Source organism: Sturnus vulgaris, chromosome 15, assembly GCF_052056855.1.
Source record: "Sturnus vulgaris isolate bStuVul1 chromosome 15, bStuVul1.hap1, whole genome shotgun sequence".
NCBI lineage: Eukaryota > Metazoa > Chordata > Aves > Passeriformes > Sturnidae > Sturnus > Sturnus vulgaris.
In genome coordinates this window covers 12669251-12686187 of record NC_142257.1, presented here as the reverse complement: position 1 = coordinate 12686187, position 16937 = coordinate 12669251, and the positions used below count along the sequence as shown (strand labels likewise).

Genomic DNA, 16937 nt, shown 5'->3' with positions numbered 1-16937 from the left:
GAATGGGTAGTTTTACAGCAGGGGATGAAGAACAGCCCCACCCTATGTCAGCTGTTTGTGGCTTGTGCGTTACAACCCATTCGAATTGCATGGCCAGATGCCATGATCTACCACTACATGGATGACATATTAGTGGCTCAGAAACAACCCTTTGATCCACAGCAAGAGAAATTCTTGGCACAACAGTTGCTGCAACAAGGTTTATTGATTGCCCCAGAAACGGTTCAGCGTTTTCCTACATGAAAATATTTGGGATGGAGGATTGACGATGCTACAATCAGGCCACAAAAATTAACTATCAAAATGGACATAAAAAATTTAAATGATGTACAAAAACTCATGGGGGACTTACAGTGGCTACGACCAGTGGTTGGGATTACTAATGAACAGTTGGAAGTTTTGCGACCACAGTTAAAAGGGACTGACCCCACCGCACTAGTACAGCTCTCGCCCTTGCAGAACGACATGATTAAGCAGTTGACTATAATTGCATGACGAGCGGTCGACCATCTTGACCCCGACCTTTCAATTGATCTTACTATTCTAATTGGACCATCACAGTTGCTTGGCGCGCTTACACAGCACAAAAAGAAAAAGGAGGAGCAAGAGGAGGTCAGAGTTCTTGAATGGCTATTTCCACACTTAAAACCACAAAAGACGATCCAGGAAAAAGTTGAGGACTTATTCGTAAAGGAAGGACTCAAATAGTGCAGCTGTCGGGCAGGGAGCCTGGAACCATCTACTTGCCCCTTAAACGAGAAGAGCTGTAGTGGTACCTGCGGAATTCTCAACTGTTACAAACTAGTCTCCGGAGTGAGGCACAGGACATCAATGTCAGCTCACTTAAAGTTCCAGCCAGTACTTAAGTGGATGAGCCAGCAGAACTGGTTACAGATTCCAAAATATAGTGCACAGCCACTCCAAGGAGCAGTTACAGTTTTTATTGCTGCAGGAAGAAAATCGCGGCTTGCTGCTGCCACATGGCATGATGGCTCTAGATGGCATCATATCATTTTACAAGAGACTGAAGACTCCTTACAAACTTTGGAACTGAGAGCAGTTGTTTGGTCCTTTAAAAAATGGCCAAAAGACAGGTTAAATGTTATAACTGATTCTCTGTGTGGCTGGAATAGCTGCAAGAACTGATGAGGCCAGAATCAAGGATATGCAGAACCCTCAGCTTTTTGAGCTGTTGAGACAACTGCAAGCATGCATCAATCAAAGGAAGAAATCATATGCCGTCTTGCATGTTAGAAGCCACAAGTGGACCCAAGGCTTGGGAGAAGGCAATATGCGTGCAGACCAGTTGGTCTCTGTGTCAGTGCCAATTAGTGAATTCACCAAGGCCCATGAAGCTCATGCTACATTTCATCAAAATGCCCATGGCTTACACAAGTACTTTGACATCACAATGGAGCAGGCCAGAGGAATAGTCCAAGCATGCCCTACCTGTAGCCATCATGGTCAGGATCTCGGTATTGGGGTTAATCCTCAAGTCTTAGCCCCGAATGAAGTATTGCAAATGGATGTTACACATGTATCGGAATTTGGCCAACAAATATGTGCATGTTACAGTGGATACATACAGCCACTTTATTTGGGCCACAGCACAAACTGGAGAAAGGGCCTTACACATGACTCGACATTTAACCTACTGCTTTGCAGTCATGGGAGTTCCTAAACAACTGAAGACAGACAATGGTCCAACGTATGTCAGCAAGAGGCTGAGAAAATTTTGTCAGCTATGGGGTATACAGCATCCCACTGGGGTTGTGCATTTCCCTACCGGACAGGCAATTGTGGAACAAGCAAATCAGACTTTAAGTTAAAGTTATACCTTGGGAAATTGAAAAGCATAACAGACGTGCAAGAAACACTAGCCAAAGCATTGTTTGTGATGAATTACCTTTGTATATTTGCTGAGCAGAATGTTCCTGCAGCATATGTTCATAGTGGACTTGAGGGGGCAAAAAGTAAAGAGGAAAAACCCTTTTTTGTGTTATACAGAGACCCCGCATCAGGGATGTGGAAAGGCCCAGCAGAGGTTCGCTATGTTGGTCGTGGTTATATGTGTGTTCTTACCCCTACAGGTCCTATATGGGTGCAAGCAAGTGGACACAGCCAGCAGAAAAGGGGCCCAATAACCTGGGGCTAGACAGCATACCCGCTGGAGCTTTTAGGGTCCATAAAGGTGGACAGCTGTCTATACTTTAATTGGACAAATGCCCAGTGTAAAGACCCAGGTTTTAATTTAGCTGCTGTTAATGTGAATTCTTCCTTATTGGTATATCACAATGAGTCACTTTTGGTGTGGTTATACAGCCCCCAATCGATCTGTGTTAAGCAATACTCCCATTCAATTACCACCTGGATATTTTCTCATTTGCGGTGATAGGGCGCCTGGGCTGGAATTCCGTCTCAGCTGAGGGGTGGACCTTGTACACTGGGGAGATTGTCATTGTTGACACCGAATACATCAATGATTTTAAATTTATCCAGGCATCACTGAGTAAGGCATATGACTCACCAATTTAGCAGTGAATGCTGGGATAATGTTAAATTTTGGTCTCCTGGTGCAATAATAGCAGCTTCAGCTTTAGCACCCAGAGTTGCTTCCTCAAGTGCCCTAGCAACCCTAAACAGGTTAGGCTGTTGGCTTGCAAAGCAGACCAATGCAACATCAAAGGCTTTGTCAGATCTTTTGCTAGATGTGGACTCTGTTAGACATGTTACGCTACAGAATAGGGCAGCAATTGATTTCTTACTGTTAGCTCAAGGATATGGTTGTGAGGAATTTGAAGGGATGTGTTGCATGAACCTATCTGATCACTCTCAGTCAATCCATAGTCAAATAACAGAGCTTTAGCGGCTTACTAAACAGTTTCAAATTCAGGATGGGTTAGGTCTGGAAGGATGGCTGAAATCCCTGGGATTGGGACCATGGCTTACTAGCCTGGTACAGCACCTGATCACCATAGGGATATTCGTATTGATTGTGATTATTTGCATGCCTTGTTTGATTCAATGCTTGCGACCAATGATAAATGATGCTACAGCAGCAGCTACTCAACGAGCATTGTTTGTACAAAAAGAAAAAGGGGGAATTGTTGAGGAATGGTTTGCTGATCAGGGTCATGGGTCTTTGGAAGCATTGTTCGAACAATCCCCTTGATGATCAGAATAAGACAGGCTGTACATCATTTCACAAGTGTTGCAATGTGTGCTGATGTGACAAGGACACTGTAATCTTGTCATCCTGCTCTATGTAACTTTAGAGAACTTTCTCATGAGAACAAGGAAGAACCCTGGCAAGAAGAAGCATCAAGGTAGAAATCTGTATGCAACCAATCAAAATGTGACAGCTGTACTTGTTGCTTGCTAAGTGTATAAAAAGCCATTGTAACAGAGAATAAACGGAGCTTGCTTTATCAATCATATTGATTGTCTGCATGCCTTCCCTCGCCGTCACTCGCATCACCCTGCAGTGGTCCATCTGCCTCTGCACAATGTCCCAAAATAGATGGTGCTAATGCTATTTTAGTTCACAGTTTGACACTGATCCTGCCATACTCACAACACAGGAATAACAACACAGTGAAGCCCTGTGTGTCAGCACACCACATGTGGCACTTCCCAAAAGAGGCAGAGGAGCTTTAATCTCGAGACTGACCAAGTAGTTTTATGCATAAAATCAGTGAAAGAGAGGTAGATATGACTGGATGATGTCTCTGCAGCCCTGTACCTCCAGCCTCTTTCATGCTGTGCTGGCTTATAAAGGACCACACTGGCACTATATGACCTCAGCTCTCAGCATTCCTAAACTTTCACCTCCATGCCAAAAGAATACAGGCTGCCCCTGCCACATATCCTTTGATGTGTGGTTTCACCATGACAGAGAAATTTTACAACGTAGAACTGCTCAAGCTTAGATCCAGCCCTGAACCCAAGCCCTGAATCTCCTTGATCTTCTTAATGCCTTTAATCACATTGCATGAGCTAGACTAGAGGATTCCTTAAGATCCTACACATTCTTATTTTCTTTGGTCCTTCTAATTTCTTATTGTATCAGAAACTTCTCACTCCAATACAGAATTTCAGCCCTTTTGGCAGCTTTTTCCAAGTTCCATTAGAGCTTCCCAACCCTAAATAAAGTGTAGTTGGTTTGGTGCAGTCAATGGACTGCAAAGTTCTGTAATTTAATTTATTCTTCTTTGCAGTAGTGCAATTCCCCTTCTAGAGCCCTAACAGGCAGATATTCTTCTCGGATACTCCCTCATCCGATTACAGTAACAGACAAGGCAGATGGATGCAACACTGTAAGTCCATTGTACCCAGAGGAGAATGGAGACAATGTCAGTCCTCCAAAACACATAATAGAGAGTGTGCTGAATGTTTCACGTCCTTTGCTTGTTTCCTCTCAGATGTATTGAGAGCTATGTGATCAATTCAAGTTTTTTTAATATTAGAATAAAGAAGCACAAAAATCCTCTTTGAATACCTTGAAAACACTTCCTCATTATAACCTACTGTGTGGCAGTTCCAAAAGTGAACATTTCACCACCTGGGTCAGAAGTAAGCAGACAAAAGGTGCCAATGCTCAATTAAATACTACTATGCTGTGCCTAGGCAAACTGAGTACCCTGTGAATGTTTGTGTCTTTGAGAAAGAGCATTGAAATACCATGGAGGTAGCAAATAACCCAACTTCAAGCACATCTATTTGTTTCTCTCAGAGCAGACAAACACCAGGCAATTAACGGGCACAGGACTAAATGAACCTGTGAGTTGTCTACTGCAGGAAGGTGAAGTCCGAGATCCCTGACACTGCTCCAGCCTTGTGTGAGCACAACTGGCTGCCCCGTTCCTCCAGTAAAAAAACAGGGTCTGCAAAATAGAGTGGGAGGCAGGCACAGACAGGAGGGAGGTGCTGGTACTTGGAAAGTGCTCCAGGTCTTAGGCTCTGAAGAGTTAAATCAACCAGAGGAATCTTAAACAAATAAAACAAAACAAAGCAAACCAAATAAAACAAAAAACAAACAAACAAAAAAGCAAAACAAACAACAAAAAAAAGCTAAGTAGCAGCCCTTACAACAAAAATGTTTCCAAAATTAATGAGATTTTGATAAACACCCCCCTTTAAAAACTGGATATTTCAATTTTAAAATGTACAAAGACTAAAGTCTTCATAAATATCCTATTAAGAAATTTCTGATACTGTTTTAGATTTTCCATTGAAATACAGTGCATGGAGGTTGCCATAGCTACAAGCAAATTTTTAAATAACTGTTTTTCATCAGAGCAGCTGCGGTATCCTACAGAAATGAAGTGGGGAAGCTGGAAGGAGTCTGACCAAATTCAAGCTCCTAATCAAATGACTCCAAGATTTTCATAAATGCAGCTTAGTATGGGTTCTGGTTTTTAGAGAAAATATCTTTGTTATTTGACAGGACCCCAGGAAATGCTGTCAGCAGTGCCAGAGATTTCAGTCAAGAGAAGAGCTTTGTTTTCATGCTGGAAAACATCAAAATTTCCACTGCCTGATACAAGTCCCCAGGCACCAAGAGATGTGCCACAGCCACGGCTTGCTCTGAAGGGCTTTCCGAATGAACTGCTTTCCTGGCAGCACTGGGTCTAAAAATGCCCTAAGAGCGACAGATTTCTGTACTCAGGAAAAGCTCTTCCTTGCCTGACCTTGTACAGGAAAACACAGAAAGGAGGAAATATGAAAAACAAGTGAAGCTGTAAAAAACTGGCAGGAGGCTTTAGCAGAGAGGCTGTGATTTAGGTGGTCCTGTCTCCAGTGGTGTTCAGTGCTTGCTGGGCAAGCATCAGAAAGCTGTTTCTTCTTCTGTAGGATCTCTCCCTAGCTTGAATAGGCAGATCAATGTTCTGTGCAATAGTGTGAGCAGAAAACAGACATTTCTGCACTGTGGGCACCTCTTTGGGAAGGCCTAATCTAAGGACACCGAGATCCTCCTTTCAACCTGTAGTATTAACTATGACAAAAGTCCTACAAAACTTAAAATAAAATCATTTTGTGCCCTCAGGCAAGTATGTCCCTGTGTCCAAGTCCATAAAACAAAAATAAATAAAGAACAAAATTTCTCAGAGGAATACAAAGATATTTAATTCCACCAAAATAGTAACTGAATTGTTATCTGTGGAAGGTGGAAATGCATGGCTGGGTTTGGGCGTTTTTCTAAACAACAAATTAATGATCATTATTAATGACACTATTATGAATCTGAAAAAAACATCTCAGTGATTACAGGTTTTATGCACATTGCTTCATTTATCTATGACCTGCTTCTGAAAGTTACCTCTATAGCACAGTGGAACTGCTTCCTCGTGCTAGGGTGGCAATGCTTGAAGGTTTACGTTGCTCTGCCATTACCTGCACAGCAGAGAAGTTTACAGGCAAGCAACAGATTTTAATCCATATAGATAAATCTTCTGGACAAGGTAATTTTATTTAAAATGTGATTTAAAATTCCCTTCACATCTTGAAATTAAACAGCTTCCTTTCCCAATGACTGGAGCTTGTTTGCACCAAAATTCTTCTGGGATCAAAGACAAACAAAGGGGAACAAAGCCAGAAAAAATAAAAATTAGAAAAATTAAAGTTAAAAAAGCTATCATGGCAGATTCTTCTAACAAATTACATACTTTTACTAATTGCAAGTACTCAAGGGAGTGTTCAAGGCCAGGTTGGATGGGGCTTGGAGCATTCTGGTCTAGTGGAAGGCGGCCCTGCCCATGGAAGGTGGTTGGAAATGGGTGATTTTTCAGATTCCTTCCAAACCATTCTATGATTCTACGATTCATAGGTACTGAGGCAGTTTAAGTACTATCTTTAGCACAGAATAGAATTTTTTTTTAAAAGGTGGAAAAGTCCTTCATTTTAGAAATTAGATACTTCATGGCAGGCAGAAACATCTCAGTCACTCAGTGAGTTCCTGGCACAAGACTGTTCAGCTGACTTTGCCCAACATCCCTCTCTATGTTGGCAGTTAGTGATCAGAAAGTGGAAAAAAAGAATGGCTACCAGAAAGACAACCTAGTAAATACCTTTTATAATGTAAGTTGTAAAAATTTCTCTTTGTCAGTGTGAAAATAGGCTAGCACAGCAGAATGAGGAAGGGATGCCAATAAACAGAGAAATTCTGTACTGGTGTGTGTGTATCCTGTCAAAGGGTCAGACCTTCCCGTATATCTTTAGGCATTAACTTTTCTGATGTAGAGGTTTTTTTCAAGGAAAGAAACAGAAGATAAAAAAGCACAACCTGAGGTATGGTTGGGCTGCCAGAAAAACAGATTGTGAGTCACTGCAAACTATCGACCTTATCATATTGTGACTCCATAACTTTTCAGCCCTGCTGTTTCTTTCCCAAGGCAGATGAGAGGCTTGTCAAAGCTGTAGAGGCACGCTCATGCTCACAGTGATGTGCTATTTCTCTCAACTGTGCAGACACCAGAATTACTGAACCCGACATAAACTCATCATTTTCCTGGAAGGAAAAAGAGATTCTAGCCAAAAAGATGAGCCACCATCTGGAAGAGCTACCTTGTCCTGGAGTATCAAAGAGCAGGCAGTGCAGAGCCATCTCCAGAGGAGTGTGCAATGCACAGCCACTGTTTGGAGAAGCCTGAAGTGATCTACTGAGAATACTTCCCTACAGCCTGCACTGAGCCTGTCCTCAGCATTCATCCGACAAGGCACACACAGGGTAAGGAGGAAATGCAGAGGCTTAAGGAGAGGATGATGAGTGGGAGGCAGCCAAAGGAAGCAGTGGTCAATGTCACAAGGCACCTTCTCCCCTTACCTGCAAAGTGAAACACAGCAGCACCTACAGACCAGGTACGGCTGCAGCTCCTCTCTCTGTGCTGCTTTGCTGTTTGTTTCCATTTTGCTTTTGAAGCAGTTCATCAGGCTCTCCAGCACAGAAGGTTTGCTTTCTTCACCAGTTCCAAGCATTATCTTGAAGTAAGGAGAAGAGAATCTTGGGGGATGAGCTAAAAAGAGGAAATTTAGAAAACTTCAAGAGATATGTCCTGAGAGAGGCAGGGAGGGATCAAGGACCAAGAATTTGGGACAGAATATCAGTCAAGGGAGGGGAAGGCAGCAAACCACACAAGCAGTGTGGTCACACTGGAACATGCTCCTGTAAGAAGTATGTAGGTGTTTGTCCTCATCTATTTGTTGTGAATAGTAAGCAGAAAACCACAAGTCAAAAGCAAAAAGCATGCAAGAGAATGCAGGGCTTCTCCATTTTAAGTGTTCAGTCTCTCAATTTGTTAATCTGCAAAATGTAAGTAGCCCTGCTAGTCTGCCAGAGCTGTGCCAGGGGGATTCAGTCCATTAATTTGTTCAGAACAAAATAAAGATAGTGAGATCTGTGAATATGCACCAGAAGGCGCCATAGATCAGTTTAAAAGAGACATAGAGAGAGTACATCTTCTTAGGAAAAGCTTGGTGCCAAAAAGTAGCTTTTAATCTATACCAGCACTAAAAATTCAGGTGAAGTAACCTGAATGCTTCTGTACTAAAAAATAAAGTGAAAAATCAGAATTTCACTTTGGAATGAAACATTTGGAGCAACAGATAAATCCTCCAGAAGAGATGCAGTCATCAGAGTTGGGATGCCTCAGCTTCTGGTGGTTTTACATAGAGCTGTTAGATTCAGTAAAGATTTAGGTCCATTAATATACCCTGACGTGTTGTACATCTGACAGAACTTTAGGAAAGGAGCCACTGAGCCATTTTACCTTCAGCACTGTGACCCTGCATTGCTTCTGTGTGCAGGCTAGGGGGTATGAGATGCAGGCTGGGCTATCCTGAGACTGCCCCAGTTAGAGTGAAGCAGAATAAGGTGTATTGCGAGGCAGCAAAATGAGACAGACAGAAGGTTACTTTGGTTCGAAACCATACACTAAAAATATTTTCTATTCTACTGCAAAGGCACAGCACTAGGAAGGAAAAACACTAGGCACTAGGAAAGGCACTAGCACTAGGAAAGCCTGGGACTTGAAGACTTATCTGGTTTAAATATATCAAGAATATCCCAAAAGAAGATGCCTTGCCATGAAGGACAAACAAGCCTCAAAGGCAACTACAGGTAGCCTGGGCCTAAGGAAGAACACATTGAATGGTTGGTCACTGCAGGGCTGAAAGGCAGGCTTGCATCTGCTTTCAAAATATCTCTGTACCCATTCATTTTAGTCTGTTCTCTCACCAAGCAGCAACTGTAGAGTACAGAAACATCCAGGCAGCTGTGAGAGGAAAAAGGCTTGAGAATAATAAACTCTGGGAACAGCTTTTTCCTTCACCATTTTCCACATGAATGCTATGATCAGAACATATACTTGCTCAGGACACAAATACCATCTAATTTTTCATTATTTTATTATTTTTCACAGACTATGAGATAGTTTCCTGACATAAAAGGCCATCATTCATGGAGAGCTGGAGCCTAAAGCTAGGCAGAGGCTTCCTGACTTTCGCCTGAACACAGCCAGTTCCATGCACTTGGGAAGGTTCAGCACCGTGCAGATGTGGCCACCAAATTTTTGGCAGTGACATCCCATCTGCAGTTTGCCAAAGGTGTGGTGACCTGGTGTGTGAATTTGTCGGGTGTGAAGAACCACAATCTGGGGGTACACTACACACACAGCTCTGGCCCACTCAGGATACCCCCTGGCCCCTCCAGTGAGTGCAATCACAAGCACCAGCCATCACCAGAGTGACAACAGCCCAGTATGTGCTCCTGCCTACAAGATATGATAGCCATTCGTTCACCTTTCTGTGTTTTAACTACTTAAGCTTAGTTTGAGACATTAACAGTGCTATTATTAGTTCATAACTTACTGTAGGCTTTTGAGAGAAAAAAAAAAGCATTACTTACACCACATTTTTGTTTTGTCACATAGACGGGACTGCAAAGACTTCTGTACTCCTTGATTTCATCCATGGCCTTCTTACCACCATGCACACACCACCTTCTCTGCTGCATCACTGCCTAGAGGCTGGGCTTCACAGTGAAGGAAGAGGATGAAGTTTTGCAGCTTTGGGCATCTAATATCCACCACACTGCCTGCATCAGATGTACTGCAAATTGTTCCGTCGAGCTCTCTTCTTTTGAAGATTTTGCCAACTCTGACCTCAAACTTCATTTCCTCTTTCTGACAGGGATGATGGAGGAAAATAAAAAGCAAAATTTCAATATCGTCCTTTTCTCTGTTTCTCCATCTTTTTTAATAGCTATTCCTACAGCAGGAGCTGGTGGAACCAGTGAGCTCTTTCATGAACTGTAATTTCTAAACTGGTAGGCACAATACATCTCAAACAGCCACAACTGAAACTCCTCAACCCCTAGAGTAAAATTTTATATTAAAAGTATATCGGTATGAAGGTACATCTGTATCCACAGGCAACAGCAATTAATATCTGATTTTTTTGTGTAAATACTTATTCAGAATGAAAAGCACATGGCAATTTTAAGCTACCTAGGTGAACACGCTCTTCCTTCACCTGAGGGACTTTAGCATTTCTATGCTTTTAAGAGATTTATAACACAGGGATAAGATCAGTGTATGATCCACTTTACTGAGTTGGAAAAATGTAATTTAGATGTCGGCAATTGAGAGACAGGACTCCAGGGAATGCTGATGCCAAAGTCAATTTATTGATTACAGAACTCAGTTTATATGGTGTTACAGCTTTGAATAGAATTTTCTACTACCTAGGTGATAACTCAAATATTTATGTTTTTTAGCAACATTAATTAACCACAGTCTTGTATTACTTCCTTAAAATAAAATGCCACATTCATTTTCACTTCCTCCCTTACCTTTTTGTTTGAACTTCTCATGGTTTTTGCTCCACAAGACCCAGGATGTCTGGCCCATCCATCATGTCCACAGAACTCCCTGTTCCACTGCTCAGCTGCTTCTTCCCCATATTCCCCATATATCCCCCTTTCTGTTCCACCAGTAAAATTCTCTTCATAGACTTGTCAATCAATTTTTGAACACACTGCAAAATACATGGTAAGCAGCTAAAATATAAATTCCTTTATTTACCAAATTCTTAAGCCAACCAGTAAGTCCCCCATCCCCCGAGGATCTGTTCAAGCCAATCTCCATCACTAACTTGTAATTTAGTTACACTGTGTTGAAGGTCCTGAATACTGGCATGGATAGACTGAGAATGGTCAGACAGATTCATGCAGCGTAAGCCTTCAAAGTTCTAGCAATCATGCCCAAATGCTAAAAGCAAAAAATCAGTAGCAGCTCTATTTTGCAATGTTGCATACTATATGCTATCAACATCTGTTAATAGGCTGTTAAAGCAGAGCATTAGTTTGTTTTGCAAGCCAGCAACCGAGTTCATTGAAAGTTTTTAATGTGTGTGCTTTGCCAGCAGATGGAATAATTGAGGCAAATACCCACGCTGCACTGCCACATGACTCCATCACATTATTGTCACAATCTGAGGCATACGGATGTGTGCTGCACTTCACCCATCTGAGTTTATGCAGATGTCAAGTTTACTTGTGAGGGGTGAAACATAGTTAGTCGCCCAAAAGTGCAAGGACCTCCTACTGTCCTTCTTGGTATTCCTTTCCACACTCTATTTCCACAAACTAAAAATATATTGTCCATTAGTCCAATGGTATCCCTTCTTGGACTAATAACTTGTCAGGGTGAGGTGTGGTTACACCAGGCAGAGGCATTAGCATAAATATCTATATCTGTGACATCAATACCAGCAGCTTGCATGTTTCTGTAATTTAAAAAGAAACATGCAAAGGCCTGCATGGATCTAAGAATATATAATTCTTGAGGCTGCAGGGGAAAAAGAGGAAACTCATAAATTAGATCCATCCCTCGACCACTATCATTGGCAAAATACCACCCAGCAGGCTGGGCATGCGTTCTCCAGTATGACTCTATTTCACATCATCACTTTGGTTCATGTATACCTGGGGTGGTACAATTTCTTTGGACTGTTAGATTAAATAAAACATCCCATTCATTTTCCTCTAAAGGCATGGCTACTAGGCAAGTTCAAAAGGGATTGCTGGGAGAAGTCATAGATACACATAAAGCCGATTTGTTTAAAGCTTAAGCTAGTGTAAGCCAAACATTACCTATGAGACAGGGTGGCAATATAGCCATTTCCCCTTCATTGAGGCTGAATCCTATAAGGAGGATCAGTTTGAGGAGGCCAGTCAGGCTCCCAGAAATACCTGTGCAAAGGCAAGCCATAATCCTATGCACACAGAAGTTTTAAAAAACCACAATCACCATGTGAATAGTGCAAAGGATCACACCGTGGGCAATCCCAGTTGCCAGCACTCAAATGCACAATACCACTTTCTCTGACACCTACAACATAAATACAAAGTCCACGCCTGATGGGAATAGTCTCTGCAAGTAAAACAAGGAATAGGGTTATTTTCAAGGGTAAGCCCGAGTCTCCTTTCACACCATTCCCACTGTTCTTGGAGAATGGAGGTTTGTTCTGCAACAAGAGATTCTGCTGTCTCTGGGACAAGTCAACCATACAGTTCACAAACTGGTGAGAGATCAATGATTCCCCTTGGGGCAGGTAGGAGTTGATTTGGATGGCCACGGGATCTCAGTGGATGTGGACTCAGCGGTCTGAGAAGGCAAAACCAGGGATGAAGTGCCAGGGTGGTCAAGATCTTCAGGAGAGGTATTCAAAGATTCTCTGAAAGGTCGCACATTCTTGGCCGGGATCCACCTCCAGCAGTTTTTGGTAGAAACACAAGCATAACTTCATCCCCATGTGATGAGGGGATAAGGTCCCATAATCTTATCTGTTTCTGGGTCCTTAATAAGGACTGGGGCCTTCTGCTTAACTTGTAACTGAGGGTTATTGCCAAAATGCCTTACAACTGGGGGGTTAGGATGCATTAATGAGAAATTTAAAAAATTAAAACCATACAGTGCCTTCTGTAATCGCTTGGCCGGGATTATATTCCCCATTATTCCCCCCTTCTGTTGTAACAAAAGACGCTTAAGCGAAGCTTGGGCCGGTCAAGGAATAGGGAATTCTTGTTCTATGTGTTACTCCCCAGGGGGCAAGAAAATTAGCAACTCTCTGGGAAGTATACACAAGGCCATTGTCAGTTTTGATTTGTGAGGGAATTCCGAGGACTGCAAAGGCACTCGCAAAATTATGGCAAATGTCTTTTTCTGATTCTCCTGTGCAACAAGATGAAAATAAAGCTCCTGTAAAGGAGTGGATATATTTGAGTCAGCCAAATTCTGGAAAATGAGTGACATCTGTTTGCCATAATTAAAGGCTCTGGAGTCCTCTAGGGTTAACTTGTCCAGTAACAGAGGGAAAGGAGTGCCTCAGGCAGGCAGGGCACACAGCAACAATGCCGGTGGCTTGGCAGTTAGTCATATCAAAAGCACATGCCAGTGCAGCAGTAGTCTGATGAAAAAAGAAATGGCTGTTTTGCCTGGGCAAACCAGTCAGGCAACTGAACTGGTAGAGCAAGTAAATCTGGCGATTCCCCTCTGCAATAACACCAGGTAAAATCATATGACAGAGGACATGCATAAAAAAGTAAGGCTGTTGCCTAGCATCTAAAAGGAAAAGTTGTTGTAACCATTGAAACAATTCTGCGTTAGGCACTTCCTTCTGAGGCATGACAGCCTCAGCTCTCTCAACAATTCCTGCAATATAAGCAGAGTCTGCTATCAAGTTAAAAGGGGTAGAACATAGCTGGAAGGCTCACACAACAGCAGCTAATTCCACGATTGGAGAAGAACCTGAAACAGTAGCAACATCTGAATCCCATCAGTCAGATTCTGAATCCCACCACAGTATCACTAACTGGTGCGTGCGGCCAGACTCATCTGCAAAAACAGGTAAAGCCTGTAACGGGACCTCACTCCTTTTGGGTTGCATTAGGAGATTAAAACTGGCTGCCACGAGCTTGTACTTTGGGGGATGTAAAGAAAGTTGTCCAGAAAAATCAGCTAAAGCCATTTGAAATGCTTCAGATTGTTACAGCAGCCACTGCAAATAAACATTATTAATAGGCAAACAAATCAAACTGAAGTCCACACTGGCAAGTGTAGTTAATCTCTGTTGGACCTTCACAATAAGGAAACCAATCATTTCATGTTGAGTGCTTATAGTATTAGACATATGATGAGGCAAGAAAATCCACTCTGATTACTAGGGGTCTGGTGCATTAGGATCCACTGCTAAATCTAAGTATGGAGTTGCTTAGCTGGGTTTAAGGATAATCAAAGAAAAGGGCAATTCAGGGGCCCATCAGGCCGCTTGCAGGTTTGAGATGGCATCAGCTACTTGCTGCAGTGCTTGGCAAGCTTCTGATATGAGCTGCCAAGGTGACAGGAGATCTGGTTCCCCTTTTAACAGAGCAAACAAAGGGCTTAGATCTGCATTCAAAATTCCCAGTAAGAAACCGAATTAAATGTCACCAAAAGCTTTTGGGCATCATGCAAATTGTGATTGAATTTTTAAAGGCTGAGGGGAAATAGTCCTAATGTGCCAGCCAAGATATTTCCAAGGGGGTTGACACTGGGTTCTTCAGGAGCAATACAAAGCCCTGCTTGGGTTTCAGCAGCAACAAGAGCTTAGGCTTCCTCCATAACTTCCTGTTTTTCTGCTGCTATAAGAATGTCACCCATGTAATGACATAATAATGCAGCAGGCATTTTATGGTGAGGGGCTGAGGACCCTACAACAAACCACTGGCAAATAGGAGGGCTGTTTTTCAGCCCTTGCAGTAGGACAACCCAGTGATACCTTTGCAAGGGTGCTTGCATATTAGTGCTTGGAACAGAAAAGGTAAATTGAGTAGCATCAGCAGGATGCAAAGGAATGCTGAAAAAGCAATCCTTTAGATCAATGACTGTCTTGATTTAATTTAATTTTTTCAAAAAATGTTTTGATTTAATTTTCTTTCCTGGCTAATGCACCAAATAATGTTTTAGTTTTGATTTGCTAATTTAAATATATTCATTTTTCTGTTGTGAGACAGAACTAGGAGCAAAAGAGTAAGGCAGGCTTAAAACTTAAGAGAGTATGAAAAAGGAAATTTATTAATTACACAAACAAAGAGGGGGAAAAAAAATAAATTTAGAATAAGATTTTTTTCAGACCACTCCTTCCTTCCCTCTCCCAACCTTCATTACAACAAACCAAACATACAACTACTTTGGTTAGTTTTTAATTTAGTCTTTTTCAGTTCACTTCCGGAGAAAGCAGCTTTTTCTTGTTGAAGCTGTAGGGATTTTTTTCACAAGAAGGAAGAAAACAGTCTCCTCGTGGTTTTATTTTCACAATTTGCATTTGCCCGGAACCTTCAATCGTGACACTTCTCTTAACTCCACAGCCTTCCCAAAGCTGTAGATCTGGGCTGTTTTTTTCATGGGGGTATTACTTTTAAGAATTAAATGTTCTACAGCAAAGGGTTTTTTTGTTGTTGTTTTTTTCTGTTCATGTTTTATCCTCAGAAAACCGAGATTTCCTTTTTTCTTTGGGGCAAAAGATTTTCAACACAGGTGCTTTTTGGTTAAATCATCTATTAAATGGAACATTTTCAACCCCCCCTGTGTCTTTCTCCATGGTTTATAGGAATATTTCGTACATCAGTTTATCTCTACAATCTTATAATTTTCAGCCATTTTGACAGCATCTCTTCATTCTTTTTCCATTTAAAAAACTTAGCTTTTTCTTTACTGACTTCAGAAATTGTCTTATTCTCTTTCATATTTAAAGGAAGAATGGAGGTTTTGCAAATCTTATCTGAGCACTAAAGAGTTAAAGTTTAACACAACTGCAAGAGTTGGGCCAGGCTCAGGCCGTGCTGGGTGGGGGGGGCAGCTGAGGTGTCAATCAGCCTTTCTGGGGCTGGGCTGCAGCCCCAGACCGCTCATGGCCATCCCTGCTTCCAGACAGGGCCCGGCTGCCTCCCCCAGGCCGTGTGGGGGCTGGGCAGGCCTGGCCTTTTCGGCAGCAGCGGGAACCGTCGTTTCCCTCCCCCCCCCCCCCAGAGCCGCAGGCCCATGGAGGAAGAAGCCGTGAAAGTCTTATTAACAAGCCTCTCCTCAGCCATCGGATCCCCTAGTTTGCAAACAGGGCCCAAATGGTCTCCCGAGCCTCCCCCCCCCATAGGGGGGGAAGCTTGGATTGGTGTTACCTACTCAGCCACTGGATAGACAAAAAGACTCAGTTTTGGATTACCTCCTTTGAAATGTGTGTTCACGGAGAGAACCAGCTTTCTCCCATTCGCTGTTGAAGTTGTCCCAACCCCCACAGAGGAAGCTCTCTTAGAGAGAACTTCTCTCTGAGTTTCTTTTTCCCAAGTTAACCCATCACATTGTCAAATGCCAATTTCAAGGAATCATGGTAGAAGACAAGACAAGGTTGCAGGGCTCCCATGTCCTGCATTACCCAATTAATTTTGCGATGGTCTTGGAGCAAGCACCACTTGCCAGTTAGTTTTTTAATAACAAGTTAAGTGAGTGTGTGCAATTTAGGCAGTGGCAGGGGCCATTGACCCAGACAGGTGTATCATCCTTCCAGATCAATTTCAGTGTGTCACATACCACAATGGCCCCATCAAAAATCAGACTGAATTTTGAAACCTCATTGAGAAAGTACATCTCGTCCCCACTATACCATGGGTAAAGGCAAAACAAACGGCTTTACAGAAACTATGTGGCCTTCTGGTCCCCTCACCCAAATTAGTTGGTGACTTTGACAACTGACTGCTCTGAAACACTAATCTTAGAGAAATTAGGATTTTAGTTAAAAGTTAGTAAGTTATTTACTAGAGTCAATTAAAAAGCAGATGGATAGATAGGCCTTGCTGAAAATAATTAAAAGTTAGAAGAAACTGGGCCTGAGATAGTTAGCTGTGATAG

At 42.3% G+C, this 16937-nt stretch overlaps 1 long non-coding RNA gene across 1 annotated transcript in view; it reads right to left on the bottom strand.

Annotated features, from left to right (window-relative positions):
- The window catches only part of LOC148221995 (uncharacterized), a 90330-nt gene extending 73802 nt beyond the window's left edge, over positions 1–16528 (bottom strand). The window contains exons 1-3 of the long non-coding RNA XR_015807014.1: positions 16255–16528; positions 9902–10178; positions 7823–8012 (exon numbers count right to left, since the gene is read on the bottom strand). This is a non-coding gene — a long non-coding RNA (uncharacterized LOC148221995). The remainder of the gene's footprint in view (positions 1–7822; positions 8013–9901; positions 10179–16254) is intronic.
- Between the last annotated feature and the right edge of the window lie 409 nt (positions 16529–16937).